This window comes from Chlamydotis macqueenii, chromosome 10 (assembly GCF_036417535.1).
Source record: "Chlamydotis macqueenii isolate bChlMac1 chromosome 10, bChlMac1.mat, whole genome shotgun sequence".
Classification (NCBI taxonomy): Eukaryota; Metazoa; Chordata; class Aves; order Otidiformes; family Otididae; genus Chlamydotis; species Chlamydotis macqueenii.
The window spans coordinates 23,726,442-23,740,615 of NC_141565.1; positions in this window are offsets into that span (position 1 = coordinate 23,726,442).

Below are 14,174 nucleotides of genomic sequence, written 5' to 3' on the forward strand. Positions count from 1 at the left end.
GCAATGAGCTTTGTGCAAGCTGCGCAGAAGAAACAAGGCACTAAACCGGCAAATGTCCAGCTAATCTCCAACGTGAAAAGGGTCAGCAAGGAAAGCTCTTGCTAACAGCCCAGAAGCATTGCGACGCTTCTCTGGATGATTTGCCCACCAACACTTCACATCAGCTCAAGCCGGCTGCCCGGAGGAAAAGAGGCTAGGAAAGATCGTAGCAGGCACGGTTGTTGCTGCACGAGAAGTGCCTGCTCCGGAGGCTTCTTGCGAGCAGCGCTAAAAGCACGCGAACATCGCGTTTCTGTGCTTTCCTGAACAGCTTGCGCTGGGACAGTTACAGCCGTGTTTTGCAAGCTGTCCGGGGTTCTGAGGCACTAAAAGTGCGGATGTGTGGCGACTGTGCAAGACGAGAACCGGCTGCTCTGAAAGCCCTTCCTGCTCGTCACGTACGCTTTCTAGCAGCTCTACGGACACACACGCGTCAGCCTCTTCACTGTCCTACACAGCTAGCACGCTGGCAGTTACCGTCAACTTGGAAGCAGCCGCGCAGAAGGCAGTCGCCCTCCAGCCGGCGAACAGCGCACATTCGCGGCTACACGCGAGCTGGCCGCACTCGGAGCTTTCGCGGCTCTTCTCTCGCTCTTTCCCGCAGAGCTCCGGCGATGCACAACTCGAACCGCGAAAGCCGCAATGAGCTTTGTGCAAGCTGCGCAGAAGAAACAAGGCACTAAACCGGCAAATGTCCAGCTAATCTCCAACGTGAAAAGGCTCAGCAAGGAAAGCTCTTGCTAACAGCCCAGAAGCATTGCGACGCTTCTCTGGATGATTTGCCCACCAACACTTCACATCAGCTCAAGCCGGCTGCCCGGAGGAAAAGAGGCTAGGAAAGATCGTAGCAGGCACGGTTGTTGCTGCACGAGAAGTGCCTGCTCCGGAGGCTTCTTGCGAGCAGCGCTAAAAGCACGCGAACATCGCGTTTCTGTGCTTTCCTGAACAGCTTGCGCTGGGACAGTTACAGCCGTGTTTTGCAAGCTGTCCGGGGTTCTGAGGCACTAAAAGTGCGGATGTGTGGCGACTGTGCAAGACGAGAACCGGCTGCTCTGAAAGCCCTTCCTGCTCGTCACGTACGCTTTCTAGCAGCTCTACGGACACACACGCGTCAGCCTCTTCACTGTCCTACACAGCTAGCACGCTGGCAGTTACCGTCAACTTGGAAGCAGCCGCGCAGAAGGCAGTCGCCCTCCAGCCGGCGAACAGCGCACATTCGCGGCTACACGCGAGCTGGCCGCACTCGGAGCTTTCGCGGCTCTTCTCTCGCTCTTTCCCGCAGAGCTCCGGCGATGCACAACTCGAACCGCGAAAGCCGCAATGAGCTTTGTGCAAGCTGCGCAGAAGAAACAAGGCACTAAACCGGCAAATGTCCAGCTAATCTCCAACGTGAAAAGGCTCAGCAAGGAAAGCTCTTGCTAACAGCCCAGAAGCATTGCGACGCTTCTCTGGATGATTTGCCCACCAACACTTCACATCAGCTCAAGCCGGCTGCCCGGAGGAAAAGAGGCTAGGAAAGATCGTAGCAGGCACGGTTGTTGCTGCACGAGAAGTGCCTGCTCCGGAGGCTTCTTGCGAGCAGCGCTAAAAGCACGCGAACATCGCGTTTCTGTGCTTTCCTGAACAGCTTGCGCTGGGACAGTTACAGCCGTGTTTTGCAAGCTGTCCGGGGTTCTGAGGCACTAAAAGTGCGGATGTGTGGCGACTGTGCAAGACGAGAACCGGCTGCTCTGAAAGCCCTTCCTGCTCGTCACGTACGCTTTCTAGCAGCTCTACGGACACACACGCGTCAGCCTCTTCACTGTCCTACACAGCTAGCACGCTGGCAGTTACCGTCAACTTGGAAGCAGCCGCGCAGAAGGCACTCGCCCTGCAACCGGCGAACAGCGCACATTCGCGGCTACACGCGAGCTGGCCGCACTCGGAGCTTTCGCGGCTCTTCTCTCGCTCTTTCCCGCAGAGCTCCGGCGATGCACAACTCGAACCGCGAAAGCCGCAATGAGCTTTGTGCAAGCTGCGCAGAAGAAACAAGGCACTAAACCGGCAAATGTCCAGCTAATCTCCAACGTGAAAAGGGTCAGCAAGGAAAGCTCTTGCTAACAGCCCAGAAGCATTGCGACGCTTCTCTGGATGATTTGCCCACCAACACTTCACATCAGCTCAAGCCGGCTGCCCGGAGGAAAAGAGGCTAGGAAAGATCGTAGCAGGCACGGTTGTTGCTGCACGAGAAGTGCCTGCTCCGGAGGCTTCTTGCGAGCAGCGCTAAAAGCACGCGAACATCGCGTTTCTGTGCTTTCCTGAACAGCTTGCGCTGGGACAGTTACAGCCGTGTTTTGCAAGCTGTCCGGGGTTCTGAGGCACTAAAAGTGCGGATGTGTGGCGACTGTGCAAGACGAGAACCGGCTGCTCTGAAAGCCCTTCCTGCTCGTCACGTACGCTTTCTAGCAGCTCTACGGACACACACGCGTCAGCCTCTTCACTGTCCTACACAGCTAGCACGCTGGCAGTTACCGTCAACTTGGAAGCAGCCGCGCAGAAGGCACTCGCCCTGCAACCGGCGAACAGCGCACATTCGCGGCTACACGCGAGCTGGCCGCACTCGGAGCTTTCGCGGCTCTTCTCTCGCTCTTTCCCGCAGAGCTCCGGCGATGCACAACTCGAACCGCGAAAGCCGCAATGAGCTTTGTGCAAGCTGCGCAGAAGAAACAAGGCACTAAACCGGCAAATGTCCAGCTAATCTCCAACGTGAAAAGGCTCAGCAAGGAAAGCTCTTGCTAACAGCCCAGAAGCATTGCGACGCTTCTCTGGATGATTTGCCCACCAACACTTCACATCAGCTCAAGCCGGCTGCCCGGAGGAAAAGAGGCTAGGAAAGATCGTAGCAGGCACGGTTGTTGCTGCACGAGAAGTGCCTGCTCCGGAGGCTTCTTGCGAGCAGCGCTAAAAGCACGCGAACATCGCGTTTCTGTGCTTTCCTGAACAGCTTGCGCTGGGACAGTTACAGCCGTGTTTTGCAAGCTGTCCGGGGTTCTGAGGCACTAAAAGTGCGGATGTGTGGCGACTGTGCAAGACGAGAACCGGCTGCTCTGAAAGCCCTTCCTGCTCGTCACGTACGCTTTCTAGCAGCTCTACGGACACACACGCGTCAGCCTCTTCACTGTCCTACACAGCTAGCACGCTGGCAGTTACCGTCAACTTGGAAGCAGCCGCGCAGAAGGCAGTCGCCCTCCAGCCGGCGAACAGCGCACATTCGCGGCTACACGCGAGCTGGCCGCACTCGGAGCTTTCGCGGCTCTTCTCTCGCTCTTTCCCGCAGAGCTCCGGCGATGCACAACTCGAACCGCGAAAGCCGCAATGAGCTTTGTGCAAGCTGCGCAGAAGAAACAAGGCACTAAACCGGCAAATGTCCAGCTAATCTCCAACGTGAAAAGGCTCAGCAAGGAAAGCTCTTGCTAACAGCCCAGAAGCATTGCGACGCTTCTCTGGATGATTTGCCCACCAACACTTCACATCAGCTCAAGCCGGCTGCCCGGAGGAAAAGAGGCTAGGAAAGATCGTAGCAGGCACGGTTGTTGCTGCACGAGAAGTGCCTGCTCCGGAGGCTTCTTGCGAGCAGCGCTAAAAGCACGCGAACATCGCGTTTCTGTGCTTTCCTGAACAGCTTGCGCTGGGACAGTTACAGCCGTGTTTTGCAAGCTGTCCGGGGTTCTGAGGCACTAAAAGTGCGGATGTGTGGCGACTGTGCAAGACGAGAACCGGCTGCTCTGAAAGCCCTTCCTGCTCGTCACGTACGCTTTCTAGCAGCTCTACGGACACACACGCGTCAGCCTCTTCACTGTCCTACACAGCTAGCACGCTGGCAGTTACCGTCAACTTGGAAGCAGCCGCGCAGAAGGCAGTCGCCCTGCAACCGGCGAACAGCGCACATTCGCGGCTACACGCGAGCTGGCCGCACTCGGAGCTTTCGCGGCTCTTCTCTCGCTCTTTCCCGCAGAGCTCCGGCGATGCACAACTCGAACCGCGAAAGCCGCAATGAGCTTTGTGCAAGCTGCGCAGAAGAAACAAGGCACTAAACCGGCAAATGTCCAGCTAATCTCCAACGTGAAAAGGCTCAGCAAGGAAAGCTCTTGCTAACAGCCCAGAAGCATTGCGACGCTTCTCTGGATGATTTGCCCACCAACACTTCACATCAGCTCAAGCCGGCTGCCCGGAGGAAAAGAGGCTAGGAAAGATCGTAGCAGGCACGGTTGTTGCTGCACGAGAAGTGCCTGCTCCGGAGGCTTCTTGCGAGCAGCGCTAAAAGCACGCGAACATCGCGTTTCTGTGCTTTCCTGAACAGCTTGCGCTGGGACAGTTACAGCCGTGTTTTGCAAGCTGTCCGGGGTTCTGAGGCACTAAAAGTGCGGATGTGTGGCGACTGTGCAAGACGAGAACCGGCTGCTCTGAAAGCCCTTCCTGCTCGTCACGTACGCTTTCTAGCAGCTCTACGGACACACACGCGTCAGCCTCTTCACTGTCCTACACAGCTAGCACGCTGGCAGTTACCGTCAACTTGGAAGCAGCCGCGCAGAAGGCACTCGCCCTGCAACCGGCGAACAGCGCACATTCGCGGCTACACGCGAGCTGGCCGCACTCGGAGCTTTCGCGGCTCTTCTCTCGCTCTTTCCCGCAGAGCTCCGGCGATGCACAACTCGAACCGCGAAAGCCGCAATGAGCTTTGTGCAAGCTGCGCAGAAGAAACAAGGCACTAAACCGGCAAATGTCCAGCTAATCTCCAACGTGAAAAGGGTCAGCAAGGAAAGCTCTTGCTAACAGCCCAGAAGCATTGCGACGCTTCTCTGGATGATTTGCCCACCAACACTTCACATCAGCTCAAGCCGGCTGCCCGGAGGAAAAGAGGCTAGGAAAGATCGTAGCAGGCACGGTTGTTGCTGCACGAGAAGTGCCTGCTCCGGAGGCTTCTTGCGAGCAGCGCTAAAAGCACGCGAACATCGCGTTTCTGTGCTTTCCTGAACAGCTTGCGCTGGGACAGTTACAGCCGTGTTTTGCAAGCTGTCCGGGGTTCTGAGGCACTAAAAGTGCGGATGTGTGGCGACTGTGCAAGACGAGAACCGGCTGCTCTGAAAGCCCTTCCTGCTCGTCACGTACGCTTTCTAGCAGCTCTACGGACACACACGCGTCAGCCTCTTCACTGTCCTACACAGCTAGCACGCTGGCAGTTACCGTCAACTTGGAAGCAGCCGCGCAGAAGGCAGTCGCCCTGCAACCGGCGAACAGCGCACATTCGCGGCTACACGCGAGCTGGCCGCACTCGGAGCTTTCGCGGCTCTTCTCTCGCTCTTTCCCGCAGAGCTCCGGCGATGCACAACTCGAACCGCGAAAGCCGCAATGAGCTTTGTGCAAGCTGCGCAGAAGAAACAAGGCACTAAACCGGCAAATGTCCAGCTAATCTCCAACGTGAAAAGGGTCAGCAAGGAAAGCTCTTGCTAACAGCCCAGAAGCATTGCGACGCTTCTCTGGATGATTTGCCCACCAACACTTCACATCAGCTCAAGCCGGCTGCCCGGAGGAAAAGAGGCTAGGAAAGATCGTAGCAGGCACGGTTGTTGCTGCACGAGAAGTGCCTGCTCCGGAGGCTTCTTGCGAGCAGCGCTAAAAGCACGCGAACATCGCGTTTCTGTGCTTTCCTGAACAGCTTGCGCTGGGACAGTTACAGCCGTGTTTTGCAAGCTGTCCGGGGTTCTGAGGCACTAAAAGTGCGGATGTGTGGCGACTGTGCAAGACGAGAACCGGCTGCTCTGAAAGCCCTTCCTGCTCGTCACGTACGCTTTCTAGCAGCTCTACGGACACACACGCGTCAGCCTCTTCACTGTCCTACACAGCTAGCACGCTGGCAGTTACCGTCAACTTGGAAGCAGCCGCGCAGAAGGCAGTCGCCCTGCAACCGGCGAACAGCGCACATTCGCGGCTACACGCGAGCTGGCCGCACTCGGAGCTTTCGCGGCTCTTCTCTCGCTCTTTCCCGCAGAGCTCCGGCGATGCACAACTCGAACCGCGAAAGCCGCAATGAGCTTTGTGCAAGCTGCGCAGAAGAAACAAGGCACTAAACCGGCAAATGTCCAGCTAATCTCCAACGTGAAAAGGGTCAGCAAGGAAAGCTCTTGCTAACAGCCCAGAAGCATTGCGACGCTTCTCTGGATGATTTGCCCACCAACACTTCACATCAGCTCAAGCCGGCTGCCCGGAGGAAAAGAGGCTAGGAAAGATCGTAGCAGGCACGGTTGTTGCTGCACGAGAAGTGCCTGCTCCGGAGGCTTCTTGCGAGCAGCGCTAAAAGCACGCGAACATCGCGTTTCTGTGCTTTCCTGAACAGCTTGCGCTGGGACAGTTACAGCCGTGTTTTGCAAGCTGTCCGGGGTTCTGAGGCACTAAAAGTGCGGATGTGTGGCGACTGTGCAAGACGAGAACCGGCTGCTCTGAAAGCCCTTCCTGCTCGTCACGTACGCTTTCTAGCAGCTCTACGGACACACACGCGTCAGCCTCTTCACTGTCCTACACAGCTAGCACGCTGGCAGTTACCGTCAACTTGGAAGCAGCCGCGCAGAAGGCAGTCGCCCTGCAACCGGCGAACAGCGCACATTCGCGGCTACACGCGAGCTGGCCGCACTCGGAGCTTTCGCGGCTCTTCTCTCGCTCTTTCCCGCAGAGCTCCGGCGATGCACAACTCGAACCGCGAAAGCCGCAATGAGCTTTGTGCAAGCTGCGCAGAAGAAACAAGGCACTAAACCGGCAAATGTCCAGCTAATCTCCAACGTGAAAAGGCTCAGCAAGGAAAGCTCTTGCTAACAGCCCAGAAGCATTGCGACGCTTCTCTGGATGATTTGCCCACCAACACTTCACATCAGCTCAAGCCGGCTGCCCGGAGGAAAAGAGGCTAGGAAAGATCGTAGCAGGCACGGTTGTTGCTGCACGAGAAGTGCCTGCTCCGGAGGCTTCTTGCGAGCAGCGCTAAAAGCACGCGAACATCGCGTTTCTGTGCTTTCCTGAACAGCTTGCGCTGGGACAGTTACAGCCGTGTTTTGCAAGCTGTCCGGGGTTCTGAGGCACTAAAAGTGCGGATGTGTGGCGACTGTGCAAGACGAGAACCGGCTGCTCTGAAAGCCCTTCCTGCTCGTCACGTACGCTTTCTAGCAGCTCTACGGACACACACGCGTCAGCCTCTTCACTGTCCTACACAGCTAGCACGCTGGCAGTTACCGTCAACTTGGAAGCAGCCGCGCAGAAGGCACTCGCCCTGCAACCGGCGAACAGCGCACATTCGCGGCTACACGCGAGCTGGCCGCACTCGGAGCTTTCGCGGCTCTTCTCTCGCTCTTTCCCGCAGAGCTCCGGCGATGCACAACTCGAACCGCGAAAGCCGCAATGAGCTTTGTGCAAGCTGCGCAGAAGAAACAAGGCACTAAACCGGCAAATGTCCAGCTAATCTCCAACGTGAAAAGGGTCAGCAAGGAAAGCTCTTGCTAACAGCCCAGAAGCATTGCGACGCTTCTCTGGATGATTTGCCCACCAACACTTCACATCAGCTCAAGCCGGCTGCCCGGAGGAAAAGAGGCTAGGAAAGATCGTAGCAGGCACGGTTGTTGCTGCACGAGAAGTGCCTGCTCCGGAGGCTTCTTGCGAGCAGCGCTAAAAGCACGCGAACATCGCGTTTCTGTGCTTTCCTGAACAGCTTGCGCTGGGACAGTTACAGCCGTGTTTTGCAAGCTGTCCGGGGTTCTGAGGCACTAAAAGTGCGGATGTGTGGCGACTGTGCAAGACGAGAACCGGCTGCTCTGAAAGCCCTTCCTGCTCGTCACGTACGCTTTCTAGCAGCTCTACGGACACACACGCGTCAGCCTCTTCACTGTCCTACACAGCTAGCACGCTGGCAGTTACCGTCAACTTGGAAGCAGCCGCGCAGAAGGCACTCGCCCTGCAACCGGCGAACAGCGCACATTCGCGGCTACACGCGAGCTGGCCGCACTCGGAGCTTTCGCGGCTCTTCTCTCGCTCTTTCCCGCAGAGCTCCGGCGATGCACAACTCGAACCGCGAAAGCCGCAATGAGCTTTGTGCAAGCTGCGCAGAAGAAACAAGGCACTAAACCGGCAAATGTCCAGCTAATCTCCAACGTGAAAAGGCTCAGCAAGGAAAGCTCTTGCTAACAGCCCAGAAGCATTGCGACGCTTCTCTGGATGATTTGCCCACCAACACTTCACATCAGCTCAAGCCGGCTGCCCGGAGGAAAAGAGGCTAGGAAAGATCGTAGCAGGCACGGTTGTTGCTGCACGAGAAGTGCCTGCTCCGGAGGCTTCTTGCGAGCAGCGCTAAAAGCACGCGAACATCGCGTTTCTGTGCTTTCCTGAACAGCTTGCGCTGGGACAGTTACAGCCGTGTTTTGCAAGCTGTCCGGGGTTCTGAGGCACTAAAAGTGCGGATGTGTGGCGACTGTGCAAGACGAGAACCGGCTGCTCTGAAAGCCCTTCCTGCTCGTCACGTACGCTTTCTAGCAGCTCTACGGACACACACGCGTCAGCCTCTTCACTGTCCTACACAGCTAGCACGCTGGCAGTTACCGTCAACTTGGAAGCAGCCGCGCAGAAGGCAGTCGCCCTCCAGCCGGCGAACAGCGCACATTCGCGGCTACACGCGAGCTGGCCGCACTCGGAGCTTTCGCGGCTCTTCTCTCGCTCTTTCCCGCAGAGCTCCGGCGATGCACAACTCGAACCGCGAAAGCCGCAATGAGCTTTGTGCAAGCTGCGCAGAAGAAACAAGGCACTAAACCGGCAAATGTCCAGCTAATCTCCAACGTGAAAAGGGTCAGCAAGGAAAGCTCTTGCTAACAGCCCAGAAGCATTGCGACGCTTCTCTGGATGATTTGCCCACCAACACTTCACATCAGCTCAAGCCGGCTGCCCGGAGGAAAAGAGGCTAGGAAAGATCGTAGCAGGCACGGTTGTTGCTGCACGAGAAGTGCCTGCTCCGGAGGCTTCTTGCGAGCAGCGCTAAAAGCACGCGAACATCGCGTTTCTGTGCTTTCCTGAACAGCTTGCGCTGGGACAGTTACAGCCGTGTTTTGCAAGCTGTCCGGGGTTCTGAGGCACTAAAAGTGCGGATGTGTGGCGACTGTGCAAGACGAGAACCGGCTGCTCTGAAAGCCCTTCCTGCTCGTCACGTACGCTTTCTAGCAGCTCTACGGACACACACGCGTCAGCCTCTTCACTGTCCTACACAGCTAGCACGCTGGCAGTTACCGTCAACTTGGAAGCAGCCGCGCAGAAGGCACTCGCCCTGCAACCGGCGAACAGCGCACATTCGCGGCTACACGCGAGCTGGCCGCACTCGGAGCTTTCGCGGCTCTTCTCTCGCTCTTTCCCGCAGAGCTCCGGCGATGCACAACTCGAACCGCGAAAGCCGCAATGAGCTTTGTGCAAGCTGCGCAGAAGAAACAAGGCACTAAACCGGCAAATGTCCAGCTAATCTCCAACGTGAAAAGGCTCAGCAAGGAAAGCTCTTGCTAACAGCCCAGAAGCATTGCGACGCTTCTCTGGATGATTTGCCCACCAACACTTCACATCAGCTCAAGCCGGCTGCCCGGAGGAAAAGAGGCTAGGAAAGATCGTAGCAGGCACGGTTGTTGCTGCACGAGAAGTGCCTGCTCCGGAGGCTTCTTGCGAGCAGCGCTAAAAGCACGCGAACATCGCGTTTCTGTGCTTTCCTGAACAGCTTGCGCTGGGACAGTTACAGCCGTGTTTTGCAAGCTGTCCGGGGTTCTGAGGCACTAAAAGTGCGGATGTGTGGCGACTGTGCAAGACGAGAACCGGCTGCTCTGAAAGCCCTTCCTGCTCGTCACGTACGCTTTCTAGCAGCTCTACGGACACACACGCGTCAGCCTCTTCACTGTCCTACACAGCTAGCACGCTGGCAGTTACCGTCAACTTGGAAGCAGCCGCGCAGAAGGCACTCGCCCTGCAACCGGCGAACAGCGCACATTCGCGGCTACACGCGAGCTGGCCGCACTCGGAGCTTTCGCGGCTCTTCTCTCGCTCTTTCCCGCAGAGCTCCGGCGATGCACAACTCGAACCGCGAAAGCCGCAATGAGCTTTGTGCAAGCTGCGCAGAAGAAACAAGGCACTAAACCGGCAAATGTCCAGCTAATCTCCAACGTGAAAAGGGTCAGCAAGGAAAGCTCTTGCTAACAGCCCAGAAGCATTGCGACGCTTCTCTGGATGATTTGCCCACCAACACTTCACATCAGCTCAAGCCGGCTGCCCGGAGGAAAAGAGGCTAGGAAAGATCGTAGCAGGCACGGTTGTTGCTGCACGAGAAGTGCCTGCTCCGGAGGCTTCTTGCGAGCAGCGCTAAAAGCACGCGAACATCGCGTTTCTGTGCTTTCCTGAACAGCTTGCGCTGGGACAGTTACAGCCGTGTTTTGCAAGCTGTCCGGGGTTCTGAGGCACTAAAAGTGCGGATGTGTGGCGACTGTGCAAGACGAGAACCGGCTGCTCTGAAAGCCCTTCCTGCTCGTCACGTACGCTTTCTAGCAGCTCTACGGACACACACGCGTCAGCCTCTTCACTGTCCTACACAGCTAGCACGCTGGCAGTTACCGTCAACTTGGAAGCAGCCGCGCAGAAGGCACTCGCCCTGCAACCGGCGAACAGCGCACATTCGCGGCTACACGCGAGCTGGCCGCACTCGGAGCTTTCGCGGCTCTTCTCTCGCTCTTTCCCGCAGAGCTCCGGCGATGCACAACTCGAACCGCGAAAGCCGCAATGAGCTTTGTGCAAGCTGCGCAGAAGAAACAAGGCACTAAACCGGCAAATGTCCAGCTAATCTCCAACGTGAAAAGGGTCAGCAAGGAAAGCTCTTGCTAACAGCCCAGAAGCATTGCGACGCTTCTCTGGATGATTTGCCCACCAACACTTCACATCAGCTCAAGCCGGCTGCCCGGAGGAAAAGAGGCTAGGAAAGATCGTAGCAGGCACGGTTGTTGCTGCACGAGAAGTGCCTGCTCCGGAGGCTTCTTGCGAGCAGCGCTAAAAGCACGCGAACATCGCGTTTCTGTGCTTTCCTGAACAGCTTGCGCTGGGACAGTTACAGCCGTGTTTTGCAAGCTGTCCGGGGTTCTGAGGCACTAAAAGTGCGGATGTGTGGCGACTGTGCAAGACGAGAACCGGCTGCTCTGAAAGCCCTTCCTGCTCGTCACGTACGCTTTCTAGCAGCTCTACGGACACACACGCGTCAGCCTCTTCACTGTCCTACACAGCTAGCACGCTGGCAGTTACCGTCAACTTGGAAGCAGCCGCGCAGAAGGCACTCGCCCTGCAACCGGCGAACAGCGCACATTCGCGGCTACACGCGAGCTGGCCGCACTCGGAGCTTTCGCGGCTCTTCTCTCGCTCTTTCCCGCAGAGCTCCGGCGATGCACAACTCGAACCGCGAAAGCCGCAATGAGCTTTGTGCAAGCTGCGCAGAAGAAACAAGGCACTAAACCGGCAAATGTCCAGCTAATCTCCAACGTGAAAAGGCTCAGCAAGGAAAGCTCTTGCTAACAGCCCAGAAGCATTGCGACGCTTCTCTGGATGATTTGCCCACCAACACTTCACATCAGCTCAAGCCGGCTGCCCGGAGGAAAAGAGGCTAGGAAAGATCGTAGCAGGCACGGTTGTTGCTGCACGAGAAGTGCCTGCTCCGGAGGCTTCTTGCGAGCAGCGCTAAAAGCACGCGAACATCGCGTTTCTGTGCTTTCCTGAACAGCTTGCGCTGGGACAGTTACAGCCGTGTTTTGCAAGCTGTCCGGGGTTCTGAGGCACTGAAAGTGCGGATGTGTGGCGACTGTGCAAGACGAGAACCGGCTGCTCTGAAAGCCCTTCCTGCTCGTCACGTACGCTTTCTAGCAGCTCTACGGACACACACGCGTCAGCCTCTTCACTGTCCTACACAGCTAGCACGCTGGCAGTTACCGTCAACTTGGAAGCAGCCGCGCAGAAGGCAGTCGCCCTGCAACCGGCGAACAGCGCACATTCGCGGCTACACGCGAGCTGGCCGCACTCGGAGCTTTCGCGGCTCTTCTCTCGCTCTTTCCCGCAGAGCTCCGGCGATGCACAACTCGAACCGCGAAAGCCGCAATGAGCTTTGTGCAAGCTGCGCAGAAGAAACAAGGCACTAAACCGGCAAATGTCCAGCTAATCTCCAACGTGAAAAGGCTCAGCAAGGAAAGCTCTTGCTAACAGCCCAGAAGCATTGCGACGCTTCTCTGGATGATTTGCCCACCAACACTTCACATCAGCTCAAGCCGGCTGCCCGGAGGAAAAGAGGCTAGGAAAGATCGTAGCAGGCACGGTTGTTGCTGCACGAGAAGTGCCTGCTCCGGAGGCTTCTTGCGAGCAGCGCTAAAAGCACGCGAACATCGCGTTTCTGTGCTTTCCTGAACAGCTTGCGCTGGGACAGTTACAGCCGTGTTTTGCAAGCTGTCCGGGGTTCTGAGGCACTAAAAGTGCGGATGTGTGGCGACTGTGCAAGACGAGAACCGGCTGCTCTGAAAGCCCTTCCTGCTCGTCACGTACGCTTTCTAGCAGCTCTACGGACACACACGCGTCAGCCTCTTCACTGTCCTACACAGCTAGCACGCTGGCAGTTACCGTCAACTTGGAAGCAGCCGCGCAGAAGGCAGTCGCCCTCCAGCCGGCGAACAGCGCACATTCGCGGCTACACGCGAGCTGGCCGCACTCGGAGCTTTCGCGGCTCTTCTCTCGCTCTTTCCCGCAGAGCTCCGGCGATGCACAACTCGAACCGCGAAAGCCGCAATGAGCTTTGTGCAAGCTGCGCAGAAGAAACAAGGCACTAAACCGGCAAATGTCCAGCTAATCTCCAACGTGAAAAGGCTCAGCAAGGAAAGCTCTTGCTAACAGCCCAGAAGCATTGCGACGCTTCTCTGGATGATTTGCCCACCAACACTTCACATCAGCTCAAGCCGGCTGCCCGGAGGAAAAGAGGCTAGGAAAGATCGTAGCAGGCACGGTTGTTGCTGCACGAGAAGTGCCTGCTCCGGAGGCTTCTTGCGAGCAGCGCTAAAAGCACGCGAACATCGCGTTTCTGTGCTTTCCTGAACAGCTTGCGCTGGGACAGTTACAGCCGTGTTTTGCAAGCTGTCCGGGGTTCTGAGGCACTAAAAGTGCGGATGTGTGGCGACTGTGCAAGACGAGAACCGGCTGCTCTGAAAGCCCTTCCTGCTCGTCACGTACGCTTTCTAGCAGCTCTACGGACACACACGCGTCAGCCTCTTCACTGTCCTACACAGCTAGCACGCTGGCAGTTACCGTCAACTTGGAAGCAGCCGCGCAGAAGGCAGTCGCCCTGCAACCGGCGAACAGCGCACATTCGCGGCTACACGCGAGCTGGCCGCACTCGGAGCTTTCGCGGCTCTTCTCTCGCTCTTTCCCGCAGAGCTCCGGCGATGCACAACTCGAACCGCGAAAGCCGCAATGAGCTTTGTGCAAGCTGCGCAGAAGAAACAAGGCACTAAACCGGCAAATGTCCAGCTAATCTCCAACGTGAAAAGGGTCAGCAAGGAAAGCTCTTGCTAACAGCCCAGAAGCATTGCGACGCTTCTCTGGATGATTTGCCCACCAACACTTCACATCAGCTCAAGCCGGCTGCCCGGAGGAAAAGAGGCTAGGAAAGATCGTAGCAGGCACGGTTGTTGCTGCACGAGAAGTGCCTGCTCCGGAGGCTTCTTGCGAGCAGCGCTAAAAGCACGCGAACATCGCGTTTCTGTGCTTTCCTGAACAGCTTGCGCTGGGACAGTTACAGCCGTGTTTTGCAAGCTGTCCGGGGTTCTGAGGCACTAAAAGTGCGGATGTGTGGCGACTGTGCAAGACGAGAACCGGCTGCTCTGAAAGCCCTTCCTGCTCGTCACGTACGCTTTCTAGCAGCTCTACGGACACACACGCGTCAGCCTCTTCACTGTCCTACACAGCTAGCACGCTGGCAGTTACCGTCAACTTGGAAGCAGCCGCGCAGAAGGCACTCGCCCTGCAACCGGCGAACAGCGCACATTCGCGGCTACACGCGAGCTGGCCGCACTCGGAGCTTT